Source organism: Pongo pygmaeus, chromosome 13, assembly GCF_028885625.2.
Source record: "Pongo pygmaeus isolate AG05252 chromosome 13, NHGRI_mPonPyg2-v2.0_pri, whole genome shotgun sequence".
NCBI classification, from domain to species: Eukaryota; Metazoa; Chordata; class Mammalia; order Primates; family Hominidae; genus Pongo; species Pongo pygmaeus.
Genome location: NC_072386.2, coordinates 98810734 through 98837967, shown reverse-complemented (window position 1 = coordinate 98837967; position 27234 = coordinate 98810734). Strand labels below are relative to the sequence as shown.

The 27234-nt window shown below is 39.9% G+C and overlaps 2 long non-coding RNA genes across 2 annotated transcripts in view; one reads left to right on the top strand and one right to left on the bottom strand.

The window, feature by feature from the left end:
- LOC134737923 (uncharacterized) overlaps positions 1–27234 on the top strand; it is a 130125-nt gene that overhangs the window by 56920 nt on the left and 45971 nt on the right. The window contains exon 2 of the long non-coding RNA XR_010123358.1: positions 11539–11794. This is a non-coding gene — a long non-coding RNA (uncharacterized LOC134737923). The remainder of the gene's footprint in view (positions 1–11538; positions 11795–27234) is intronic.
- Positions 5968–26069, bottom strand: LOC129044332 (uncharacterized). The gene is made up of 2 exons (XR_008504656.2): positions 25847–26069; positions 5968–6412 (listed from the first exon to the last, which is right to left on the bottom strand). It is a non-coding gene; the product is annotated as an uncharacterized LOC129044332 (long non-coding RNA).

Here is a 27234-nt window from a genome sequence, read left to right as displayed (position 1 = left end):
TTCATAAACAAGCAAGTTCTGCTTTTCCAATGTGGTAAAAATGCTTTTTATCTTTCTGTTTCCTGAGAAAGTAGTCAGAAGAGGAAAATTCATGGAGCCATGCATGACTCATTCCAAAAAGAAGGCAAAAAAAACTAATTCTTTAAACATTTCCAATTTAGAGGTTTGTACAAATCTGTCATGTGTCCCAGTGAATAAAATTCATAATTATTTGTCCTAATATATGCTCTAGTATGTAGTCACATGCCAAAAAATAGTTTTGGCATAATCTTCCATAGTAATCCCGAAGATGCTCATGAAAACCATATTTGAAGTATTGTCTGAGTCATTAAGGCTTTGAATATGATTTGTGGAGTGGAGTTAAAATAAATCTGAAATGAAGATGCCCTTAGTTTTATTGACTACAAATATTATCATAGTAATTCCTCTTTTTGTTTTTCTTGTCTTTGCATGAATCATGGGCAGTCATGCAAGTATCCAAGGTAAGCAGACAGACACTATTGGGGCTGAGCAAGGGTAGTTTAATCCACCCAGTTTTATTGAGTCTGAAAGGCACACTTCCATCTCTTTTCCAGTTTCCCTAACAGGTCACCTACAGTCTTCTTTACACCAGTTAGCCAGTTATTTCCCACCTCTCCCTCTTCATGCCTGGGACCCACTTTCCGCCATCATTTTCACAGCAGTCTTCTGACTCTCATTTTACTGTAATGCCTAAATTAAATATGGCAGTGATGTTGTGAGTGTTATTTTTCCAACAGCACAGATATATCTCATGTGTAAACCGTAATTGTGGTTGGTATGGAGAAATAAAATTAGGAGATGTCTAGATCTTCTTGGAAAATATTCAGCTTTATATACTTTGGCTTCTGGACTATGATCCAGTGAGTACTTTCTATGAACCAGATGTTGTTCTTCAAATTCTACCACATCATATCAAAATTTGCAGGACTTTGGGGGACTTTCACATCCTTCCTTCTTTTCTTTTCCCCCTTCCTTCCTTCTGTTTAATCTAATGTACTCAGAGAAAACCATATAGCCTTACCTATCTACCTTCTACTGCAAAGTTTAAAGAACAATAAACTGTATTAATTTTATTTTCACCTCTTTCTTCCACATCATTGCTTCCTCTTATGCTCTCAGTCTGTTAATGACTCAGACAGAAACTACAAAACCATCTTTGATTTTCTTTCCCCATCTCCTCCTCAATCAACCAATGACCAATCTCTGTCTATCTGCCGTTATTCATACCCTTTGTCTGGCCTCTCCTCTCAGTCCTCTCACTTCCACCCTAATTCAGAATTTATATTCTCTCCTTAACCAGAGCAATAACCACTTAATTAGTTTCCATGTGTATTTGTTTTTTAGGGCTGCCACAGCAAATCACAATCTTGGCGACTTAAAACAATGAGAATTCTTTTCTCTCACAGTTCAGGAACCCAGAAGTCTAAAAGCTTTTGAAAACATCTTAGGAAATTCAAGCCTCAATAAATAAATTTGACAAAGATTTAATAAGTATTTGTTAAACATACATCATATGTTTGTCATTGTTCGAAGGCCCAGAGACTAAAAAAGTGAATAATAACAGCACTTATGATCCTTATCACCCAGAACCTTCTAGTCTAGTAGACAAGGATACACTTGTTCAAAATAGGTTTAAAATACCTTTTTTAAATAGATAGTGAGGCCCTGGTGAGGATTGAGCTGTAATAAACTATTTGAAAGGACTGAAATCCATTTAAAAGCATCTATTCCTAAGTTTTTATTGTATTAGCTGCAGATACAAAATCTGTTTGTCTTTTCCTCCAATAATTATGGAAAGCATGACTAATTAGGAAATGGTCAAAGAGAAAGAAAGGTAGGAGCCACAGCAAGACAATGTGTCAGCAAGATTAAAGTGCACTCCTTTCCTCTTGCTGCTTTTCCAGGCATCTGGTCACCCAGTGCAGGAGTCTGGGAGTTACTCTTCTCTTTGCTTTACTTTCACATCTAATTAGTCACCAAGTTTCACCTATTCTGCTACTATTGCCTCTCAGATCCACTCTTTCTTCATATTCCTTGCTATATTCAGTCCCACATCTTCTGACCCTTCTTTATCACAGATGTCTTAACTGTTCTTCCTCCTGTATCCCTCACTCCTTCCCATAACCCCTGCTCTATGTATCACTTCTCATCTCCTGTCTGGTGGTGGGGTCGGAAGAGTCATTATAAAATAGAAATTTGGTTCAGATAGTAAGTTATTCCCAAGCCAAAAAAACCCTGCCTTCATGAACATAGCCTTCAGTATAAAGTACAAACTCCTTGTTTGAATAAATTTGACAAGGTCAAGAGCCTAGGATGAATTAAATTGGATTGCTGTCTATTTCTAAGCCTCATCTCTTACCACTTAGAGTGGTAAGAGACCCCTTTGCTCCAGCTATACTGCACATCTTGCAATTCCAGGGAATGTCACAATATCTCTCATTTGGCACACACTGCTGCCTTAGCCCTCCTTCTTTAACTTGCCTTCCTCTGCTGTCTCCTTTAGTCTTCAAGGAAAACGTATGGGTCAGGTGACTTCCAGCCAACTTCTGGCTCCCTGTGGATGGGGTCCTTCCTCTGGGCTAAAGTAGATCTTGAATTCCCTCAATAACAATGTAGGACAATGATTTGTTCGTGTCTCTTCTTGAGTGATTCTCAAGTTTGGCTCTCCTTTGGGCTTCACCCCAGTGATGATGATTTGATCAATTAGCAGGGGGACCCAGCAGTACTTTTTCAAAGCTGTAGGTAAATTTATTGTGCATCTGGCTTGAGAAACACTGCCCCAAACTGTAAGTTCCTCTGATCTTGGGCCTTTTATTAACTAACTTTATATTCTTAGTGTTTCTTCTCCAGGCCAGGTTCAGAGTGGGTTCTCCAGGCCCTAATTCAATATTTGTTGAGTAAATGAGTATAGATCATAAAAGAGGAAGTTTGTTGGGACATATTTAGAGGCTTAGGAAGGGGAGGGGGTTATTCCAGTCTCTGGCTGAGACCAAGCATCTTTCCTTGAATACTTATCACTGAAGAGTTTGGCCAAGTTGAAGATGCTGGAAAAGTGCCAATCTCCTACCCCGGAGATGTTTAATCTTGGGATGTTTCATCTCCATTTGCAAATTTCAACCTTATTGGTGCATCAATCACAAATGCTCCATGCATGAGTGAGTCTGTGGAAAGAGTGGGAGTTTCTTAACTCTGCAGCTTATGCTGTAATACAATAATTAATAGAATAGACAGAGTTTATTTAAGTAGGAGGGCAGGGAATCACAGCTTTTAAAATTCTTTTTTATGTCTCTAATCTTTCAGAGTTGCATTTAATAGACAATATTCCTCTTATTCAAAGAAAAGCTATTAAGGTAGCTTATGTACACCACAAATAAAAAAAATAAGCCTACCATATTAGTTGTACTCATAGCAAAGGCTTTAGTTCTGAACTCATATTTGTCTCCATTATGTCTTTAAAATATGGACCCTATCCACTCATTTTTGGCACTTTGTCCATAGTAAATATTGCAACTCTTTCTGAATTTAGGGGAAAGATTGGCATATATTTTCAACAGGTAATAGGCTCTAGTCTTTTATTTTTCTTTTCTTTTCTTTCTGCTGGAATGATAGGCATATTCTATTTTGCCATTTAGAATTGTGTTATTTTTAATATTTTAATGACTAGAGTAAAAGCTTGAGCTAAGACTGTGGTAAAATACTTGAAATCCAATGCAGACCATCCAATGAAGACATTCTCTTCACTAGTTTGTTTCTGTTGATTTTGTAGCCTTCAGCATATCCTGGGTCCTAAGGCAGAGATTAATGGTTCCATAAACCCAGGAAGTTTTCCAGGACTCAAGTTGTCATTTCAGAAAAAGGCAGAGGGGGAATAAATATTTACAATCTTTTTGACACCAAGTAGATCTTCCCTTGCAAATACTACACAAATAGAAATGGGGCCGTGACATGATGGGTGCATCCCTGAGCCCTTCTGATTCTGGGGTGAGGCCCTGTTTTACCCTTGTCACCAGCAGCTGAGAATGGGCTCTTGGGCCTCCTTCCTGCACACATTATGTGGCATTGGTCTGCTTACTTGTCTCAGTCCCTCAACTTAACTCTCCACACTATTTCCAGAGTAGTCCTCAAAATACATGAGGTTTTCCTGTATTCCTAAGTTTGAAAACCTTTACGTTTCACTGGCTGCCAACAGGATAACTTCTCAACCTCTTCCTCTGGTATTCTGGAAAGTGAGCCCATTAGCCTGATTTTATAATTGAGGAACATGAGGCCTGAGAAGTGAAGTGACTTCTTCAGGGTCCCGTTGATAGCCGCAGAGTTGAGGTTCGGCCATCTGACTCCTGTTCAAGTACTCTTTCTGCCACTCCATATCATCTTTGCATTTAATCTCTGCTATTCCATCTGCAAAATGGGCTTCGTGATAAAGACTTACGTCTCTGATGTCAGGCAGTGTGCTGGCAAGCCTCCACCATGTTTCCTGTTAGCTGCAGCTGCTGTTATTCAAGCCCTGTTTAGTCCCCTCCTACACTGAATAGGGCTGACCTGTGTAAACCAATAGGATATTCTGGACATGAATATCCTATTGTGTAAGTTTCAAGGCTTGACACACCTGCTCTGGATGTCAGCCTGCATGTGTTGAGTACACGTGGCAAGGAGCTGAGGCATCCAGCCAATAGACGTGTGAGTGAGCCATCTGCTAGGTGGACCCTGCAGCTCCAGTCAAGCTTCCTAGGACTGCAGCATGGATGACATCCTGACTGCAACTTTCTGAGCCAGAAACACCCAGCTAAGCCACTCCTGAATACCTGATCCACAGAAACTGTGAAGTATAATAATAAATATTTATTGTTTTAACTCGATAAGTTTTGGAGTGATTGATTATGTATCAATAGATAACTAATATAGAGATTACAAAGAAATAGCCTTTTGAAGTTTTTTTCAAACTTTGAGTCTGAGATTTTATGAGAAAATGATGATCTGCCCTTCTCAGACAGATAGGGATCTCTGCTACAGCTGGATAAAAGGGCTGTTCAGTGGCTAATCTGATGGCCTTTTATTCCAGTGATTATAATTAATTTATCAAATTATCCCCATTTAGATAGAGAAGGATTTAAAGACATAAAAAGACAGTCTTCCTAGATTTCTTCTTGTTACTCATACTCCGCCCTGTGGATACTGAAACCTGTGGATTCTATCTCTAGAGTTGTCCTCCCTGTCTGTCCCCTCCACTGTCGCACAGCCAGAGCCACCATTCAGGCTGTTGTCATGTCATCACCTGCTAAGTGGACTATACCAATGACTTTCAATATCTTCCCTTCTATTTACCTTCCCAAATCCAGACCTGGCAATATCACTGCCTTGTTTAAAAAGAGCCTCTCTCCATTATCCTTAAGCTCCTCAGCTAGTGGCACAAAGTCCACTGTACCCTGGCTCCTGCTGGCTTTTCCATCTCTCCCTTGGCTGGTTGTAGGTTCTGACCTCACCATATTACCTAGATCACTCTGGCTCACACACACCTCCCCACCCTTGCTCATACTGTTCCCTCTCCCTGGACTGTTCCTCCCCGCCAATGCCTACAATGCTCTTCTCTCTTACCTACTTGGTGGGCCCCTTTTCATCTTCAAGGCCCAGCCCCTGGAGAAATCCCCTTTGGCACCCCGTGAAGTCATTTACTTCTTCTCTTGGGCCTCCGGATAGTTCATGTCCCTTCCTGTTAAAGCACCTAACACACTAGGTTAGAATGCTTTATTCGCTATTCTGCCTCCTTACTCCAGGCTGGGAATTCCTAAAGGACAGCCATTACTTAGTTTGGGGCCCGGTATGGAGTAGATCCTCCGTACATTTCTTTGGAATGGAAGGATGAATGAGAAGATTAAAAATGCTTTCATTTTCCCTAGGAAGCAGTTGTACTCTAAATTATTTAGGGTGCACGTGCACAGTTGAGTGGTCTTTTTAATAGTTTGTTTACCTCTTTTATTTCCTGAAGCCTTTTGAACATTTTGCATGTTAGCTTTCATCTGTGAAAGCTATAAAAACTCCAAGTCGTGAGGAGTTGCTTAGGACAAGGCTGGGCAGGTGTGGGTAACGGCTTGAGGCCCAGTTTGATGGTGATGGGTCTGGACTGTGCCCTAGACTGGCCAAGTGGGTGAGGCGGGAGCTGGGGATGGTTCTCAAGCATGCTCATGCTGGCCAGCAGAGTGATATATGGAAGGGATAAGGCAACAATGGGAAGAGGGCATGGGAACAGCTAGTGCTTAGAGACACGGAAGTCCACATTGGTGGGTGGGAATCCGGAAGCAGGTGATGTCTGGAAATAGAGCTGGACAAGGAGATCTCTCTGAAGGCAGTAAATTTGGCCAAATCATCTAACTTCTGAATACTTCATTTTCTCTATCTGTAAAGAGAGGAAAGCAATAGTAGTTACCTGACGTAATTGTTGAGAGGATTAAATGTATAGATGCATGTGAAATTCTTGGAACAGGGCCCACTACAGAGTAAGCCCTCAGTGTTTTTTTAGTTTTTCATGTTAGTATTAGCATGGTTTTAGTGTTAATGCAAGGTGCAGGGACTCTAAACCCTGGGGGGCTGAGTCAAGAGGTCTGATGGGCTGGAGGAAGGTAGAAGCCTATCTCAGGACAAAACTCTAGGACATAAAGCAAGACAGAGGCCTGATACAGGATTTAGAGCATGAAGTCAAGATTGGGTCTGGGGAATATGACAGAAAGGCAGTCCAAAGAAAAAAGCAAAGCAAAACAAAACAAAAAAAACAGAAGGCAAAAGATGTTTCACTGCAGGCTGCTTGTGTCTCAGGCTCTACAAATTCTCCTTATGAAAATATTAGGAAAAACATAAAATTGTATAGGTCAAAAGTGGTGGGATATTGGCAGTTTCTTAGAGTTTAACCTCAAGTATCACACAGTATAGCCCAATATTTTAGAGTCTGATCTTTGGGGACCCCATTGACTAGCAGGGTGACTTTGCACAAATTACTTACATTTATACCTCAGTTTCCTCATTTGGAAAAATGGGGAAAATATTACTTCATTAGATAATTGTGACGATTAAACAAAATAATTCACATGAGCAATTGTGAAAATTTAACCTGTTAGAAATGTGAACTGTTTAGAAACAACTTGTTTAGAATGTGCCTGTCACAAAGTAAACACTCAATAATGCTAACTATTGTTATTATTATTCTAGACCCCAGAAAACCAGGCCCAGTACCTGGTAGGCATTGAAAGAATATGCACCAAGTGAATGAATGAATCAGTGTAAAGAGCTGTGTACAGAACTTGGCTCATTTTATACCCTGAATAAGTGTTAGCTACTACTCTAATTATGCTTTCTCTTTAACGCTGCCAATAATCTTTTGGAATAACTATTGTTGTCCTTGTTTTATTAGGTGAGACGAACAAGTTATAAAACGGTGAAGGAACTTTCCACAGGATAAACAGTTAGATATAGGCAGAGCAAGCATTTGCAACCATGTTTCCTTAACTCCAACATCACAACAGATTCAAAAGTCTCTTAGTCTGTTCAGGCAGGGATAACAGAGTAGACTGGGTGGCTTGTAAACAACAGTAATTTATATCTCACGGTTCTGGAGCCTGGGAAGTCTGAGATCAGGGCACTGGCAGTTCTATGTCTCGTGAGGGCCCACTTTTGGGTTCATAGATGGTGTTTTCTCACTGTGGCATCACATGGTGGAAGGGGCTAATGAGCTCCCTTGGACCTATTTTATAAGGGCACTAATCCCATTCAGAAGGTATTAGTTGCCTCCCAAAAGGCTCCACCTCTTAATACCATACCCTTGGATGTTAGGATTTCAACATATGAATTTTGTACAGACACAAACATTCAGATCATAGCAAAATCAGAGCTTGGAAAGGACAAAGGATATTTGATGTTTCCTGTTTTTGAGCAGGACCTGCTTAAATCCCCCTTGCCTCAAATCTGGATGGGTCTCCAATTATTTTGTGAAGCTAAGCCTATGGTTGCATGGCCCAGTTGTGTGCATAAGTGGTTAGACTAAAGCTAGAGTCCTAAAGCCTTAGATTACAGTTAACTGTGCCATTTGCTTTTTAGATTTAACTCTGAAGAAGTATTTTGCTGAAAAGATTATTGTAATGAAAATAAAGAGGGGGTCATGATGAGACAGTTGCTTCTGGAAGTCCTGAGCTGTGGTTGAGAGAGGTTGAGTGGCAAGCATATGCTTGACACTGGCCAGCTCCTGGGTGTAGGGCCTGGTCTGGAGGGACAAACATGAGGCTCAAGCCAGCCTCTGCCCAGCTCTACCTTCCTGGAGACCGAGATTATAAGCTGATGTCTCAGGCATTACGTCTGCAGCCTCATTTCACCTAATAGGGTTCTGAGGGCGCTCCTAAGAAGGATATTCTTTATGTTCGGCTTAATAGAACTTCCTGGATATCCCTTCTTCCCCAGAGCCAAGCAGCTACCTTTGCAGTTTGAGTCCTCCTATGCTGAATCTGCAGAGCCTACACAGAGCACCAAGTTTACAGTCCATCCCTGTACCTGATCATAAACCTCAAACCCACAAACAGTTACTTTTTGTTCACTTGTAAGTAATGCTCACCTTAATCTGAGCACTGAACCCGGAGCAATTTGTATAGTAGCTTCTACTCATTGCATATGTACTGTGTTCCAGATGGAAAGCATTTAGGGACAAGAAAACTGAGGCTCAGACAGGGTTTTCCCAAACTTTGCTATGCATATGAATCACCTTGGGATCTTGTTAAGAGGAAGACTCTGGTTGAGTAGGTCTAGGATAGAGTCTGAGATTCTCCCACATGATGCTGATGCTGCTGATCCATGGGTCACGCTTTGAGTAGTAAGGGCTTTGCAGAATCTGCATTGTAACAAGATTCTCCAAATAAGTCATATGCACATGCAAGTTTGAGAAGAACTGCTCTACATTACCAAGCCAATTTTTTTGGAATGATTATGGAATTTGTTTTTTATCAAACTTGTAATGGAAATACTACCTTCAACAAATACCAGCCTGGGGAAAATTGCCTAGGATTGCAAGGAATTTAGAAAATGGAATAACATGTTGAGAGATTCTTTCCCTTAGGACCAAATATGTGGCATCTTTTTCAACACTGCTCTACCTGAAGTTAGTGGCAGATCCCACAAATCAAAGGGCTTGGTCCCACAAGACTGCTCTCCTTTCAGATGCCAGAAGGAAATGGGGTTTCCAGGACACTCCCACTTCTGCCTAGTGGACTGCGTATTTTGGTGTTTTTAAGTTCCCCCTCAGGTTCAATAATTCACTTTTACAAGTAATAGAACACAGGAAAGCACTTTATTTGCTGTTAGTGTTTATTATAAAGGATAAAACTTAGGAACAGCCAAACAACTGTAAAACAAACATAAAATTCTAAGGCTCCCCAACCATCTAAATGAACCCTTCCTATCGGCCAGGGCACTCCAAAGTTAACCTGAAAAACTGGTTCAGGCCATGATGGGAAGAGGCGGTCAGGCATGTTTCATTATCCCATCCTCCTTTTTGGAGCTCAGGAAAAGTCAACCAGCATTTGACATCAACACAGACCTTAAGTCTGATAAGAAACATTTACAACCTATTCTCTCTAAAGCCTGCTACCTGGAGGCTTCATCTGCATGATAAGACTTTGGTCTCCACAACCACTTACAGTAACTCAGACATTCCTTTCTGTTGAAAATAACTGTTTTAACCAATTGCCAAGCAGAAAAATTTTCGATCTACTTATAAGCTGGAAGGCCCCCTGCCTTTGAGTTGTCCCACCTTTCTGGACTGAACCAATGTGTCTTACATGTATTGATTGATGTCTTGATGTCTCATATCTCCCTAAAATGTATAAAGCTATGACTATGCCCTGACTGCTTTGGGCATATGTTCTCAGAATCTCCTGAGAGCTGTGTCACAGGCCATTGGTCACTCATATTTGGCTCAGAATGAATCTCTTGAAATGTTTTATAGAGTTTGACTCTTTCCATCAACACAACTCAGGAAGTCGGAGCCTCCATGACCTCTCTGGGTGTTCTACCCTCCCAGCACTGGAATCTCCCTCAACCCTGTTACTTAGAGTTTTTTTAATGTAGGCATGATTGATTAAATCATTGGCAGCTGGTGATTGCACTCATTCTCCAGTCCTCTCTCCCCTTCCAAGAGGCCAGTGAGTGGGGCTGCAGTTCCAGCCCCCTAGTCATGGCATGGTCTTCCCAGTGCCCAGTCCCCATCCTGATGCTATCTAGGGGCCCACCAAGAGTCACCTCATTAGCATAAACTTCAGTATGGTCTAAAGGGCTTTTTTATGAATAAAAAAAAAAAGAAATGCCTATTAATCTTATAACTCAGGAAATTTCTAGGGTTTTAGGAGCTCTGTGTTATGAACCTGGGACAAAGGCTAAATATATATTTTTCACGATACCACATACATAAAGGCAAATTCAAAGGCACATGATAGTAATTCCATTTTCTGCATGTACCATTGCTATTTAGAAAGAACTTTCCCATATTTCTCTTTTTTGCTCCCCACCAAGCGCTATTCAATATGGGTGGAGTAGCATTAGCCCAGTGGGTACATTAGTCATACCCATAGTTTAGATAACTTGTTAGGTAGCCATGGTTATGAATTTTTAAAAGTGTACCCCAAACAACTGAGGCTCATACACACCCCATTCATAACAAGAAATGGCATTTCTTTTGAAAGGAAGAAGGGCACAGATAAAGTAATGAAGTGTGAAGTTGACTGGGATTTGCTGGTCAGCATTCTTCGTTTGCCTGGGCTGGGCCTGGGAGTGGATAGGGAGCAGGAGAGCCAGGAGGACTTTAGGAGCCCAAAGAAGTCATGCCTCAGATTGAGGAGAGGAGAATTGGCAAAGCTTACAGTAAGGGCTCATCCAGAGCTGCCGATAAATGGTTTGGGTCAAAGGCCACAAAATGTTCTTACCTTTATGTAACAAATCTTGGTTCTGGGCATTTATTTTAAGAAAAAAATATGTTTACATGATATCTACAGCAGCTTTTTTGAAATATCACAGAATTGAAAACAAGTATTTAAATTACTAGAGGACTGACTATGTTGCAGTATTTGATGAACTCTGCAGCCAGAAAAAATGTCGATTTGTACCAAAAATGCAATAAAAATAAAAATTATATATCAACTTGGAAAATGTTTACAACTGAGAATTAAGTGAAATAGCAGATTATAAAAATTTATGTGTTCTATCATTGCAATTATATAAACTAAGATAGGATGAGGGATATAGTAAAAATAAATTGTTTTGATGTCATGTTGGGATTAGAGATACTTTTTCTCCTTTAAAATTTCCTTATTGTTACTGCTTTTACAATAAAAATGTAAATAGTGTTATGAATACAAGTTCTGTGTATCTCTGAGCACAATTTCTGTGTCCTAACATTTCATGATGAGGAGAATAAAAGGTATAAACAAATTTTATTAACCTAAAAATATATCTATGAATAAAATTAATTTTCTGCCTCTTTTTCCTTTACAGGTGTCTCATGAAAATGTCTATAAAACTTCTTGTCAAATTGGAGTACTTTGGAATATTTAGGAAAAATTGGCAGATAGGAGACAGGACTAAAGTGCAGCTCCCACTTGGATGAACTGAACAGCATGTGGAGACTCACATTATGAATTTTTGCTCCAAGAACTACCTCAGGAACATACCAGGAAAACCAAAAGAATTCACAGACCCTTTGAAAAAAAGTGGCTTACCCGTGCAAACTCCATGAGACAGCTGAAAAACTGTGAGTTCCCAAAGTGTGAGACGGGGGAAAGGTCTGCCTCTGAACACACATTACCACTGGGGAACCTGCAAATCCAGGTCATGAGAGAAGGATTTAACCATACCTAGAGTTGAAAAGGATTTAAGGAGCTGGGTGAAATATAAACGTAGAAGAAGCAGTGGAAAGAGCCCTATAGGCACTCCCAGTCTCCAGCTTGAGCCCAGAAAAGCCATTCCTGGCTTTATCTCACCAGGGGTCCTTGGGGAAAGGCAGCTAGTGGAATTCAGGAGGAGACATGGGGTGAAGAACGCTTCCAGTGGAATTTTGTAATAATTTTGACTGAGCACAAATTTTTCTGAGCAGAATCCAGCAGTGGGGAGAGGGGAAATGGAGGCACAAATAGGAAGTGCAGATATGAGTGCAGAAGCTGCAGCCAAGGTTGTGGGTGGAGGGGTGGGGGTGAGGGGTGAAGCCTTAGAGCCATGCTTGCTTTCTCAACAGGAAGACTTGTAGCCTGGGGCAAGATCTCAGCCCTGCTCCCCAGCTGCCTGGTTGTAAACTTGGTGCTGTTAGTGAGGCATGGAGGGAGTGAGACTGGCTTTGCTGCATGAGAGCTGGGTGAGGCCTATCACTGCAAGCTTTCCTCTAGTTCCCTGGTAACCTGTATGATGCAGCAGAGGCAGCCAAAATCACCCTGAGAACATAACTGCCTTGTCCTGAGAACCACCCCTATTCCCCACAGTAGCCACAGCAAGCCTTGCCCAAGGATAGTGTGAGCTCAGACCCACCTAATTCTGCCCCCACCTGATGGTTTTTCTCTGTCTGCCCTGGTAGCCAAAGACAAAAGATATAAGCTCTTGAGAGCTCTATGGCCCCACCCATCACCTGAGAAACCCGAGTACTTATCCTGGCCAATGTAGGGCAAGTGTGTATGCCTCTTCTACTATTGCAGCTGGTGCTCTCTTGAAAGTGCCACCTCCTGGCTGGAGGCCAACCAACTTAAGCCATTACAACAACTCATACCAGACCAACCCTGCTCTAAAGAAGAGAAAACCACAGCTAATTCCACCACCTGCACCACTCTGGCTAACCAGAGGTCCTGAGTCTGTCCTTGTGACAGCGTCACTGCTAGCATAAGCAGCACTCGAGAAAAACAGCACGCTAAACAAAACTACAACCAAGGACTCCCACAGAGTCCACTTTATGCCCCTGCCACCTCCACTGGAGCAGGTGCTGGTATCCATGGCTGGAAGACCTGAAGACAAACCACATCACAGGACTCTTTGCAGACATTCCCCAGTACCAGCCCAGAGCCTGCTAGCCTTATTGAGTGGCTAGACCCAGAAGAGCAATAACAGTCACTGCAGTCTGGCTCTCAGGAAGACCCATCCCTACGGGAAGCAGAAGAGTACCACATCAAGGGATCACCCCCTGGGACAAAAGAATCTGAACAGCAGCCCTTGAGTCCTAGATCTTTCTACTGAAACAGTCTACCCCAATAAGGAGGGACCAGAAAAGTAATTCTGGCAATATGACTAAACAAGTTTCTATAACACCCCTAAAAGATAACACTAGCTCTCAGGAATGGATCCAAACCAAAAAGAAATCTCTGAATTGCCAGATAAAGAATTCAGAAGGTTGATTATTAAGCTACTTAGGGAGGTACCAGAGAAAGATGAAAAACAACTTAAAGAAATTTTAAAAAATACAGGATATGCATTGAAAAGTCTCCAGAGAAAGAGATATTATAATGAAAAGACAATTACAACTTCTGGAAATGAAAAACACACTTAAAGAAATGCAAAATATGCAAGAAAATTTCAACAATAGACTGAAGGAGAAGAAAGAACTTCAGAGCTTAAAGACAAGGCTTTCAAATTAACCCAATCCAACAAAGAAAAAGAAAAAAGAATTAAAAAAATAAACAAAGCCTCCAAGAAGTTTGGGATTATGCTAAACCACCAAACATAAGAATAATTGGTGTTCCTGAGGAAGAAGGGAAATCTAAAAGTTTGGAAAAATTCTTTGAGGGAATAATCGAGAAAAGCTTCCCTGGCTTTGCTAGAGATCTAGACATCCAAATACAAGAAGCTCAAAGAACACCTGGGAAATTCATCACAAAAAGATAATCACCTAGGCATATAGTAATTAGGTTATCTAAATCAAGACAAAGTAAAGAATCTTAAGAGCTATGAAGAAAAACATCAAGTAACCTATAAAGGAAAACCTATCAGATTAACAGCAGATTTCTCAGCAGAAACCCTACAAGCCACAAGGGATCGGGGTCCTATCTTTAACATCCTTAAACAAAATAATTGTTAGCTAAGAATTTTGTATCCAGTGAAACTAAGCTTCATAAGTAAAGGAGAGATAAAGTCTTTTTCAGACAAACAAATGCTGAGAGAACTCACCACTACCAAGCCAGCACTACAAGAACTGCTGAAAAAAGCTCTAAATCTTGAAATGTTTCCTCAAAATATACACCAAAATAGAATCTCCTTAAAGCATAAATCTCACAGGGCCTATAAACAATAACATAATGAAAAAAAAAAAAAAAGCAAAACCCACAAGGTCTTCAGGCAACAACTAAAAGAATAGAACAGTACCTCATATCTCAATACTAATGTATCATGTAAATAGCCTAAATGCTCCACTTAGAATATACTGAATGGCAGAATGGATAAAAATCCACCAACCAAGTATCTACTTTCTTCAGGAGACTCACCTAACACATAAGTACTGACATAAACTTAAGGTAAAGGGATGGAAAAAGATATTCCATGCAAATGGAAACCAAAAGCAAGCAAAAAAATAGCTATTTTTATATCAGACAGAACAGACTTTAAAGCAACAACAGTTAAAAAAGACAAAGAGGGACATTATATAATGATAAAAGAATTAGTCCAACAGCAAAATAGCACAATCCTAAATATATATGCACCTAACATTGGACCTCCCAAATTTTTAAAACAATTACTACTAGACCTAAGAAATGAGACAGGAGACAACACAGTAATAGTAGAGAACTTCAATATTCCACTGATAGTACTAGACAGGTCATCCAGACAGAAAGTCAACAAAGAAACAATGGACTTAAACTATACCCTAGAACAAATGGACTTAACAGATATTTACAGAACATTCTACACAACAACTACAGAATATACATTCTTTTCATGAGCATATGGCACATTCTTCAAGATAGACCATACGGCACATTCTTCAAGATAGACCATACGACAGGCCACAAAAGAAGCCTCAATAAATTTTTAAAATCAAAATCGTATCAAGTACTCTCTCAGGCCACAGTGGAATAAAATTGAAAATTAACTGCAAAAGGAACTCTCAAAACTACACAAATATGTGGAAATTGAATAATCTACTTCTGAATGATCTTTAGGTCAACAATAAAATCAAGATGAATATTAAAACATTTTTTGAACTGAATGATTATAGTGACACAATGCATCAAAACCTCTGGGATACAGCAAAAGTGGCACTAAGAGGACAGTTCATAGCATGAAATGCCTACATCAAAAAGCCTGAAAGAGCACCTATAGACAATCTAAGCTCACACCTCAAGGAAGTAGAGAAACAAGAACAAACCAAACCCAAACACAGCAGAAGAAAAGAAATAACAAAGACCAAAGCAGAACTAAAGGAAATTGAAACAAACAAAAAATACAAAAGACAAATAAAACAAAAAGCCGATTCTTTGAAAAGATAAACAAAATCGATAGATCATTAGTGAGATTAACCAAGAAGAGAGAAGATCTGAATAAGCTCAATTAGAAATGAAATGAGAGATACTACAACTGACAGTACAGAAACACAAAAGATCATTCAAGGCTACTATGAACACCTTTATGGGCACAAACTAGAAACCTAAAGGAGATGGATAAATTCCTGGAAATATACAACACTCCTAGATTAAATCAGAAGGAAATAGAAACTCTGAGCAGACTAATAACAAGCAGCAAGATTGAAACACTAATAAAAAAAATGCCAACAAAACTAAGTTTAGGACCAGATGGATTCACAGCTGAATTCTATCAGATATTCAAGGAAGAATTGGTATCCTACTGAAACTATTCCAAAAGATAAAGAGGGGATCCTCCCTAAATCATTCTATGAAGCCAGTATCATCCTAATACCAAAACCATGAAAGGACATAATAAAAAAAGAAAACTGCAAACCAGTATCCCTGATGAACATAGATGCAAAAATTCTCAACAAAATACTAGCTTACTGAATCCAACAGCATATCGAAAAGATAATCCACCATGACCAAGTGGGTTTCATATCAGGGATACAGGGATGGTTTAACATATGCAGGTCAAAAAATGTGATACACCACATAAACATAATTAAAAACAAAAATCACATGATCTCAATAGATACAGGAAAAGCATTTGACAAAATCCAGCATCCCTTTATGATTAAAAAATTGGCATAGAAGGGACATACCTTAAGGTAATAAAAGCCATCTATGACAAACCCACAGCCAACATTATACTGAATGGGGGAAAGTTGAAAGCATTCCTCCTGAGAACTGGAACAAGACAAAGATTCCCACTTTTACCACTTCTATTCAGCATAGTAATGGAAGTCCTAGCCAAAACAATCAGACAAGAGAAAAAAATAAAGGGCATCCAAATCAGTAAAGAGGAAGTAAAACTGTCACTGTTCACTGATGATATGATTGTATACCTAGAAAAACCTAAAAGACTCATCTAAAAAGCTCTCAGATCTGATAAATGAATTCAGTAAAGTTTCAGGACGCAAAATCAACGTACACAAATCAGTAGCACTGATGTACACCAACAGTGACCAAGTTGAGAATCAAATCAAGAACTCAACCCCTTCTACAGCAGATAAGGAAATAAACACAACACAACACAATACAACACAATACTTAGAAATATACCTAACCAAGGAAGTGAAAGATCTCTACAAAAAAGACTGCAAAACATTGCTGAAAAAAAATCATAGACAACACAAACAAATGGAAACACATCCTATGCTCATGGATGGGTAGAATCAATATTGTAAAAAATGACTATGCTGCCAAAAGCAATCTATAAAATTCAATGCAACTCTTATCAAAATACTGTTATCATTCTTCAGAGAACTAGAAAAAAACTGCTAAAATTCATATGGAACCAAAAAGCCACATAGTCATAGCCAGACTAAGCAAAAAGAACAAATCTGGAGGCATCACAGTACTTGACTTCAAACTATACTATAACACTATAGTCACCCAAGCAGCATGGTACTGGCATATAAACAGGCATGTGGACCAATGGAACAGAACAGAGAACCCAGAAGTAAAGCCAAATACTTAGGGCCAACTCATCATCAGCAAAGCAAACAAAAACATAAAGTGGGGAAACAACGCCCTATTTAACAAATGGTACTGGGATAATTTGCAAGCCACATGTAGAAAGATGAAACTGGATCCTCATCCCTCACCTTATACAAAAATCAACTTATGACGGATCAAAGACTTAAATCTAAGACCTAGCACCATAAAAATTTTACAAGATAACATTGGAAAAAAACTTCTAGACATTGACTTAGGCAAAGACTTCAGGACCAAGAATCCAAAAGCAAATGCAACAAAAACAATGAAAATAGATGGGGCTTGATTAAACTAAAATGCTTTTGCACAGCAAAAGAAATAGCAGAGTAAACAGACAACCCACAGAGCAGGAGAAAATCTTTGCAAACTATGCATCTGACGAAGGACTAATATCCAGAATCTACAAGAAATGCAAATGAATCAGCAAGGAAAAAGCAAATAATCCCATCAAAAAGTGGGCTAAGGACTTGAATATACAATTCTCAAAATAAGATATACAAATGGCTAAGAAACATATGAAAAAATACTAAACATCACTAATTATGAGGGAAATGCAAATCAAACCCACAGTGCAATACTACCTTACTCCTGCAAGAATGGCCATAATTTAAAATCGAAAAAAAAAAAAAAAAAAGATGTTGGTGTGGATGTGGTGAAAAGGGAACACTTTTACACTGCTGGTGGGAATGTAAACTAGTACAATTACTATGAAAAACAGTATGGAGATTCCTTAAAGAACTAAAAGTAGAACTACCATTTGATCCAGCAATCCCACTACTCGATACCTACCCAGAGGAAAATAAATCATTATATGAAAAAGACACTTGCACAGACTTGTTTATAGCAGCACAATTTTCAGTTGCAAAAAATATAAAACCAGGCTAACTGCCCATCATCCAATGAGTGGATAAAGAAAATGTGGTGTATATATACTATGGAATACTACTTCAGTCATAAAAAGAAATGAAATAATGGCATTCACCACAACCTGAACTGAATTGAAGACAATTATTCTAAGTGAAATGACTCAGGAATGGAAAACCAAACATTGTATGTTCTCGCTTGGAAGTGGGAGCTAAGCTATGAGGGTGCAAAGGCATAAGACTGATACAATGGACTTTGGGGACTCAGGAGGAAGGATGGAAGGGGGTGAGAGGTAAAAGACTACACGTTGGGTACAGGATACACTGCTTGGGTGTTGGGTGCAGCAAAATCTCAAAAATCACTACTAAATAACTTATCTATGTAAGTAAACACTACCGGTTCCCCAAAAACTATTGAAATTAAAACAAACAAACAAAAACAAAACAGAGAAACAGCTAGAAGAAATCTGTGTGAGAATGGTTTCAATAGAGAGTGAAGGAATGAAATTGGAGTTAAAGAGGACAAGAAGGCATCAAGACCTCTGTGTGAGAATGGTTTCAATAGAGAGTGAAGGAATGAAACTGGAGTGAAAGGACAAGAAAGCATCAAGACGTCTGGTGCTGGCAGAAGGAATCTACCATGTCCCTGAGTCTCCCTACATATTTTTACTGGGCATGTCAACAATGCAAAGGCCTGGCCACTCTTTACTTGGGCCATTTCTTAGGGTCGTGTGTGCAGTCATAAACCTTGAGAATGGATGTTTGTCCCCTCAAACTTCATGTTGAAATTTGATCCCCAATACTTTAGGTGGCGCCTATTAGGAGGTATTTGAGTTGTGGGTCAGATCTCTCCTAAAAGGCTTGGTGCCACCCTCATAGCAATGAGTGAGTTCTTGCTCTAGTTCCCATAAAACTTCCCCCAAGAACTGGTTGTTAAAGAGAGTGTGGCACCCCCAAAACTTGCTTCCTTTCTAGCCATGTGATCTCTGCACATCCCCTTCATGTTCCACCGTGAATGGAAGCTTCCTGAGGCCCTTACCAGAAGCAGATACTAATGCCATGCTTTTTGTACAACCTGCAGAACTGTGAGCCAGATAAACCTTTAAAAAAAAATTACGTAGCCTCAGGTATTCCTTTATAGCAACACAAATGAACTAGCACAGCATCTTACCCCAGACAAGGCACAGGCTCGCTTCCACTGACTATAAAAGCAGTGAATCCTTTAATTTCAGTGTTGCCTTCCTATAGTGCAACCCATAGCATGCTCAGGCATGCCCAAGGCCTCTCTCTCTCACTCTTATGAGACTTGGAGGAGTGGGCATGGGGAACCAACAGATACAGACCAACATGAAATTGTGGCTACTTCTTTTGCCACGAGAAATAAAGTTGTTTGTCTCTAAAAAAAATAATTGTTGTCAAATTCAAAACTCTGTCTCTGTGGGTTTGACTCAAAATATGGGCCGTGCAACATCCCTGACTTTGTCTTTGAAAGGTCCTAGTGCTGAAGCTCATAAACAAGGCAGAGTCCAGAGCTTCTAAGCTCAGAGCTGAGCCTATGTGAGAAACACTTCGACAATTATGCATTAACATGATGTGGTCAGAAAAGACAAATCATTTCAAAAGTGAGCCCAAGTCAAAAGACACTTGACAGATACTTGAAACTATGTGCATTGATCTTGATGAAACTTTTTGCAGGGACAACTTGAGATAGGAAACTGACAGGAAATTGTGCAAGGATCTATGTATTAAAGAATAGAAAAAGAGTTATCTCAGCAATATTTGGGAATTTGGCTAGTTACCTAATAATTTAAAATATCTTACACAATAAAAAATGTTTCTATATCACAATTAAAAAGAAGGAAAATGTTTCCATGCTTGTATTAGTTGGTACTTGCATTGCTATAAGGAACCTGAGACTATAAGGAACAGCAAGAGAGAAGTCTGCCCTCTTGATCCAATCACCTTCCACCAGGCCCTTTCTCCAACACTGAAGATTACAATTTGATATGATATTTGGGTGGAGACACAGAGCCAAACCTTATCAATGCTTATTAGCACTGTATATGCTGTAACCTTGTTGGTGCTAATATATAGGCAATTAAGGAAAAATAAAATGCTTTGCTACTCAGATTGTTACTTTTACTTACTCAATTGATGCTGTGGGAGAATAGATCAAGTCAGTACTTATCAAATTGCCCCATCTTATCTACCTTCCCAGGAGTATCAAGTGACACTTTTACTAAAGGCACTGACACAGGCTTAGGGGAATATGCCAGCTACCCAAAGGCTCCTGTCACATTCAGGAGCCGGGTCAATACCATAGCAATTGATCAGGGATTCAGTGCTTGAATTCTGTCTGCCGGTGGCCTTTGGGTATATCTCAATAAGTTCCTCCTCAGAAATGCTCTCCCATTGGTCCATGCCCACCATTTATTTGATTCCATTCCCAGAAGCCTCACTTTATAGTCCATCTCTCATTACCATTGCCGATTAGGTACTGAGCAATGTGTTGGTCCTATAAGACCTACTAACCAAATTTCAGAAAATGAGATTATTTGACCAAACCAACCAAGGCATTTGCATTGCTTCTCTTTTCCTCAGCGATGAGTAACAATGATTCCACAAATATAGAAAATCAATATTATTAAGATATAGATCTCTGGAGATAGGTTATGGATAGAAGAAAGTTTTTTAAAAGAAGACCTTAATGTTTTATTAGAAAGCTTGCAACACTAAAACAACTATTCCCTTTCAGCTGCTGCACAAGTAAAGTCATCTTGAAACTATTTTTAAAGGATAATTTAACCTCAGCATCAAAATTTAGTACTCGAAACCTCAAGACAAATAGTAGAGATGAAGTTACAGCAGTATGTTTACCAGAGAAGGATTTGGGGTCAACTTTTGAAATAGAAGTAGATGTCATCATGATAGACAGGCATGGCATTCTTCCAGCACTGTTCAGAGGTGTGACCAGACGGACGGGACACCCCATCTTAGCACATGCTTCTCCTTCATCCTTGCCACCTTCTCTCCTCCTCTTCCTTGATACCTGGCTAACACACCCATTTGACTTGGAAGACCTAGCTTAATTCTGGATCTAGAGGTAGAAAAAATTTGAGTACCTTTTTAAGCTTACACAGCTAGAAAGTGGCTGGGTCAAGACAAACCTAGATTTGACTCCAAAACCCATAATTTTATGCTCTGTGCTTTACTGCCTCTTATTTCAACTATAAACCACCTCCCCATGGATTTCTGTGTAGCTGTCATCCTTTCTGTTCTCTAGGAAAGGGGGAACATATTCCAAGCTCCTGCTGGAAGGGGTGTCCGGGCCCACTTGAGCCAGCATAATTCATTTCTTTCTCTCTGTGATATGGTTTGGCTGTCTCCCACCCAAATCTCATCTTGAATTGCAGTTCCCATAATTCCCATGAGTTGTGGGAGAGACCCCGTGGGAGATAATTGAATCATAGGGGTGGTTTCCCCCATACTGTTCTCGTGGTATTGAATAAGTCTCATGAGATCTGATGGTTTTATAAGGGATTTCCCCTTTGGCTTGGCTTTCATTTTCTGTCTTGCCTGCTGCCGTGTAGGATGTGCCTTTCACCTTCCACCATGATTATGAGGCCTCCCCACCCATGTGGAACTGTAAGTCCATTAAACTTCTTTTTCTTTATAAATTACCCAATCTCAGGTATGTCTTTATCGGCAGTGTGAAAATAAACCAATACACTCTCTTACTCCTAATAAAAGTAAAAATAGAAATGAAAAACAGTTGGATATTGTGTCACTAAATGTGGTGTCAAAGCTCAACTAATGGCTCCCAAAGAGTTTCTTAGAATTGTCAACTTGAAGTTCACTCCTTGGAAGGCACATTCAGGGAAGGGGTTTTGACAGAGTTGAAAATTTGTGTCAAACTTTTGACACAGCACAGTCCTTTGACACTTCTTCGTGGCCTCTTTCAGAAAGGCAGACCCAATGCCTGCCCAGACTCCTTGGTAATAAGCAGAACCTTTAGAATCACTTGATGGAGAAAGTTCAGCATGGTGCTTAAAACTGATGTCTTTCATATCCTCTAGACTTGGCTTTGAATCTGTGCTCCCTGGGTAGGTCACATTGAGTCAGTTATGTAACCTCTGTGAGACTCAGTTTCTTCATCTGTGAAGTGAGGGCAGTATCCCTTGGAGGATTGGCTTGAGACTAAATGAAATAATAAACCACAGGAGATACAGAGGGGTTATGGAACTCAACTAAACTGACTTAGGCCTCAAAGCCTGTAGGTGGCAGTTACAGGATTTGATCCTAGGCAGACTGACTGTAGGTCCCTCCCCACCTCCCCTCTGCCTTATAACCATCTTGCTATGCAATGTGATAAAGGTTATAATGGGTCATTGCCTGACCCAGAGGGAGAAGACAGGAAGGACCTCTAACCTAGACCAAGGAGGAAAGGGTCAAGAATAACTTTTCAGGAGTCATAACATCCAAGCAAGAAACTGTGAGTTAGCCAAAGAAAGGGAGGAATTTTGGTGGTGGAAAAGGGGGATATTGAGTGATAAGGGTAGGATGGCAGAGAATGTTCTAGGCAGAAGGAATAGTATGTACAAAGGAGTCGAGAGAGCATGGCACATTTGGGTTGCAATTTATAGCTGGCTAATCAATATGTTGGAAATTGCTATGCAGGTGCCTTCTGTGTCAGGGCTATTACACTAAACAACTTTTGCTTTGTGCATAGAGCCTCCTGAGCACTGTGGTGCATGACTTTTGGCTTCCTATCGTGGGCTTGTATGCTCCTGTGATTCCAACTCAATTACAAACTCCCTGAGGGCAGGATCCAGACTTTGGGCTTAGTTCCATCTCCAGAACAGAGCACGTGTCAAGAACTCCAAACATACTGGCAATACCTACTGGTATAAATTTATCTACGAATGATTTCTAATAGTAAAGCTACCCTTTCATCAGCAGTAAATGTCAATTAATATGTTCTCCAAACACTGACAGATATGAAGTGGTGAGCAGAATTTGTTTTTATCCATGGGGAACATAACTGCCACATGATTTGTGTGCAAATTGCCCTCTGTGTACAATCTGTATTGGCATAGACTCATGAAACAGATAGCTGACAGGCAGTGCCCAGAATCAAATGGCAAATTCAGAGAAAAGGATTTGCTTTCCCTGGGATGAGCAGGCATTGCTATTCTGGGCCCGAGTAAATAAGACTGTAAATAAAACTGTCATGAACCTCATTGTTCAAGCCATCAGGGAAATGGTTATTGTCTTTCCTCATTAGAATGAAGTCCCTCAGAGTGGCCTGATGTGACCATGTTCCTGTTCATATTCAAGAATGTAACCTACAGTTTTTGTAGTTTTTTTTTTTAAGAGAAAATATGTGAGTTAATTATTTGGCTCCATTAAAGAGGTATCAGTTTTCTCATTGCAACTTTTAAGATAATAGCAGGTTATTATATTTCTTTTCTTCATTATGAAAGATCATAACAAAATTGATGAATGACAGCAGGCCCATAGGGCATTGAGCCAGCTGAAAATCAAGGCACAGACACCAAGCTGGAAGGCCTTCTGGGATGACCCTACTCATTGCTTGTACTTACTGAAAGTTTGGTTTTATGGTAAATATGCATAAAGGATGCCATGACTTTAAAAGACTATATTTTTGGAGATGTTCTTTAAATGGCCTTCCTTGCTCTTGAATAGAGGGTGGTTGTAATTTTGTGGTGCTGTTGGTAATCATTTGCATGGCTTGTTTTTCTAAAAAACGTTTTATTTGGAATAATGTCAGACTTACAGAGAAAAGTTATAAAAATAGAGCAAAGAACACCCTTCTACTCTATATCCAGTTTCATCTAGTATTAACATTTTGCTCTATTTGATTGTTTTCTTTCTATTTTTTCTGACAAAATTAAGAGTATATTGCATGTCATATTTATTTACCCCTAAATATTTCAGTGTCAATTTCCTAGGTACAGTTATCAACCTCAATAAATGTAATAGTGACAACAGTACTTTTGTCCAATTTATGGTCTATATTCCAATTATCGGTTGACCCAATAATGTCATTATAACACTTCCTCCTCTAGCACCATCTTACCTAGTTATGTATTTAGTTGTAATGCTGGTTAAGTTTCTTATAGCTCATTCAGGCTGCTCTACCAGAATATCATAGCCTGAGAGGCTTATAAATTACAGAAGCTTGTTTTTCACAGTTCTGAAGGCTATGAAGTCCATAATCAGTGTGCCAGCAGATTTGGTGTTTGGAGAGGGTTTGTCTCCTGGTTTGTAGCTGATGCCTTCTTGAGTCCTCACGTGTTGGAACGGGCGAGGGAACTCCCTGGGATTTTTTTTTTTTTTAACTTCTAAGTTTAGGGGTAAAAGTGCAGGTTTGTTACATAGGTAAACTTGCATCATGGGGATTTGTTGTACAGATTATCTCATCACTGATACAGTTTGGCTGTATTTGCACACAAATCTCATCTTGAATTTTAGCTCCCATAATTCCCACGTCTTGGGAGGGACATGGCAGGATGTAACTGAATCATGGAGGTGGGTCTTTCCTGTGCTGTTTTCGTGATAGTAAATAAGTCTTATGAGATCTGATGGTTTTATGAAGGGGAGTTCCCCTGCATATGCTGTCTTGCCTGCTGCCATGTAGGACATGGCTTTGCTCCTCCTTTGCCTTCCACCATGATTGTGAGGCCTCCCCAGTCATGTGAAACTGTGAGCCAATTAAACCTCTTTCCTTTATTAATTACCCTGTCTTGGGTATGTCTTTATTGGAAGCATGAGGACAGACTAATACAATCACCCAGGTATTAAGCCTAGTACCCATTAGTTATTTTTTTTGATCCTCTCTTTCCTCCCAACCTCCACCCTCTAATAGGTCCCAGTGTGTGTTGTTCCCCTCTATGTGTCCATGTATTCTCATCATTTAGCTCCCACTTATAGGTGAGAATATGCAGTTTTTGGTTTTCTGTTCCTGTGTTAGTTTGCTAAGGATAATGGCCTCCAGCTCCATCCATGTCCCTGCAAAAGGATATGATCTCATTGTTTTTGTGGTTGCATAGTATTCCGTGGTGTATATGTATCCCACTTTCTTTATCCAATCTATCATTGATAGGCATTTAGGCTAATTCCATGTCTTTGCTATTGTGAATAGTGCTTCAGTGAACATAGAGGTGCATGTGTCTTTATAATAGAATGATTTATATTCCTTTGGGTATATACTCAGTAAGGGAATTACCAGGTTGAATTGTCTTTAGGTCTTTGAGGAATCACTACACTGTCTTCCACAATGGCTGAACCAATTTACACTCCCACCAAGACTGTGTAAGCATTCCTTTTTCTCCACAACCTCACCAGTATCTGCGTGTTTTTCTGACTTTTTAATAGTAGCCGTTCTGACTGGTTTTAAATGGTATCTCATCGTGGTTTTGATTTGCATTTCTCTAATAATCAGTGATGTTGACCTGTTTTTCATATGATTGTTGGCCACTTGTATGTCTTATTTTGAAAAGTGTCTGGCCGGGCGCAGTGGCTCACACTTATAATCCCAGCACTTTGGGAGGTTGAGGCGGGTGGATCACGAGGTCAGGAGATTGAGACCATGGTGAAACCCTGTCTCTACTAAAAATACAAAAAATTAGCTGGGCGTGGTGGCGGGCACCTGTAGTCCCAGCTACTCAGAGAGGCTGAGGCAGGAGAATGATGTGAACCTGGGAGGCGGAGCTTGCAGTGAGCAGAGATCCCTACCACTGTATTCCAGCCTGGGCGACAGAGCAAGACTCTGTCTCAAAAACAAACAAACAGACAAAAAGGTGTCTGTTCATGTCCTTTACTCACTTTTTTATGTTTTGTTTTTCTTGTAAATTTCTTTAAGTTCCTTATAGTTGCTGGATATTAGACCTTTGTCAGATGCATAGTTTGTGAAAATTTTCTACCATTCTGTAGGTTGTCTCTTTACTGTGTTGGTAGTTTCTCCTCTCTCACCTGAGGTCTTTTTTAATAAGGACGCTAGTCTCATTCATAGGGCTCTGCCCTTGTGACCTAATCACCTTCCAAAGGCCTCACATTCTGATAACATCACACTGCAGTTGGAATTTCAACCTATGAATTTGGTGAGGACATAAACATTCAGTCGATAGCAGTCTCCTTTTGTCAGGAATAATTATCACCCCTTCTTTGTCTTTTATGACATTGATATTTTTGGAGAAACAATCTATTTCTCCTTTTGAAATTAAAATGGTTCTCATTCTGGGTACACATGATGTTTCCCCCAGTTAGATTCAGTTTATTCATTCCCTACCACCAGATGCGTGACTTTTAAGTGAGACTTAGTTATGTATGTATCACAGATTCTCTGGAACAAAAGTAATCTAAAGAATCTCCCTGTCCAAGACAGAATACCTGCATGAGCTGTGTGCCACCAGCCTGGAGCTTGAGTTATGAGCTCAGCCTTGCAGTGAACTCCTTGGGCCATTCCCAGCTAGTCATCTTTCTGGGCTTCAGTTTCCTCATTTATAAAAGTAAGGGATTGAGTTAGATGATCTTTAATAGTCCTCTGGGTTAAACTATTCATGATTTTTAATGAATCCATCACAAATACTTGTGTTTAAAGGCAATTAATCTCCTTATTAAGAGTGAGAATAGTAACAACAATTCTCTTAGTTGCCTAGATCTTTGGAGAGCTTTGTCTGAATTTGCAAGAAAAGCTGAAACTTTAAACCAGCAAAATTTATTGTATTTTGATTAGTGAGTGGGGAGATTGTGCCTTGGCCTGGCACAAAATGCCGTTTATCTCATGAAGATAAACTGACACATTAACACTGAGATTCCAAGATGCTCACATATTTCCAAACAAATACTGAGGATCTAAAGCTTGCTTTCTGGCTGTTAACACGATTCCTGTAATAACATGCATTTAGGGTATTTTCCAAATACCCAAAGGCACGCATGACTTTAGAGAGCACATGTGTATTTCATTTCAGTAACCCATTTTTCTGCTTAATTAAATTCATTTGGCAGAAGTGGCAATATGAATTTGATACACTGTTATCACATAGCATTACTGGTAAGCCTCTCAGGCTTCTACCTTGGACAGCCCTGGTACAAAGCACCCTGGCAGAAAGAAGGTTTCTGGAGCTGCCAAAAGGCAGGCTAAGAATTCCCCAGGGCAGCCCCCAAGACCTAGAAAGAGGAAAATGAGAGCTCATGGGATGTGCAGGCTCTTG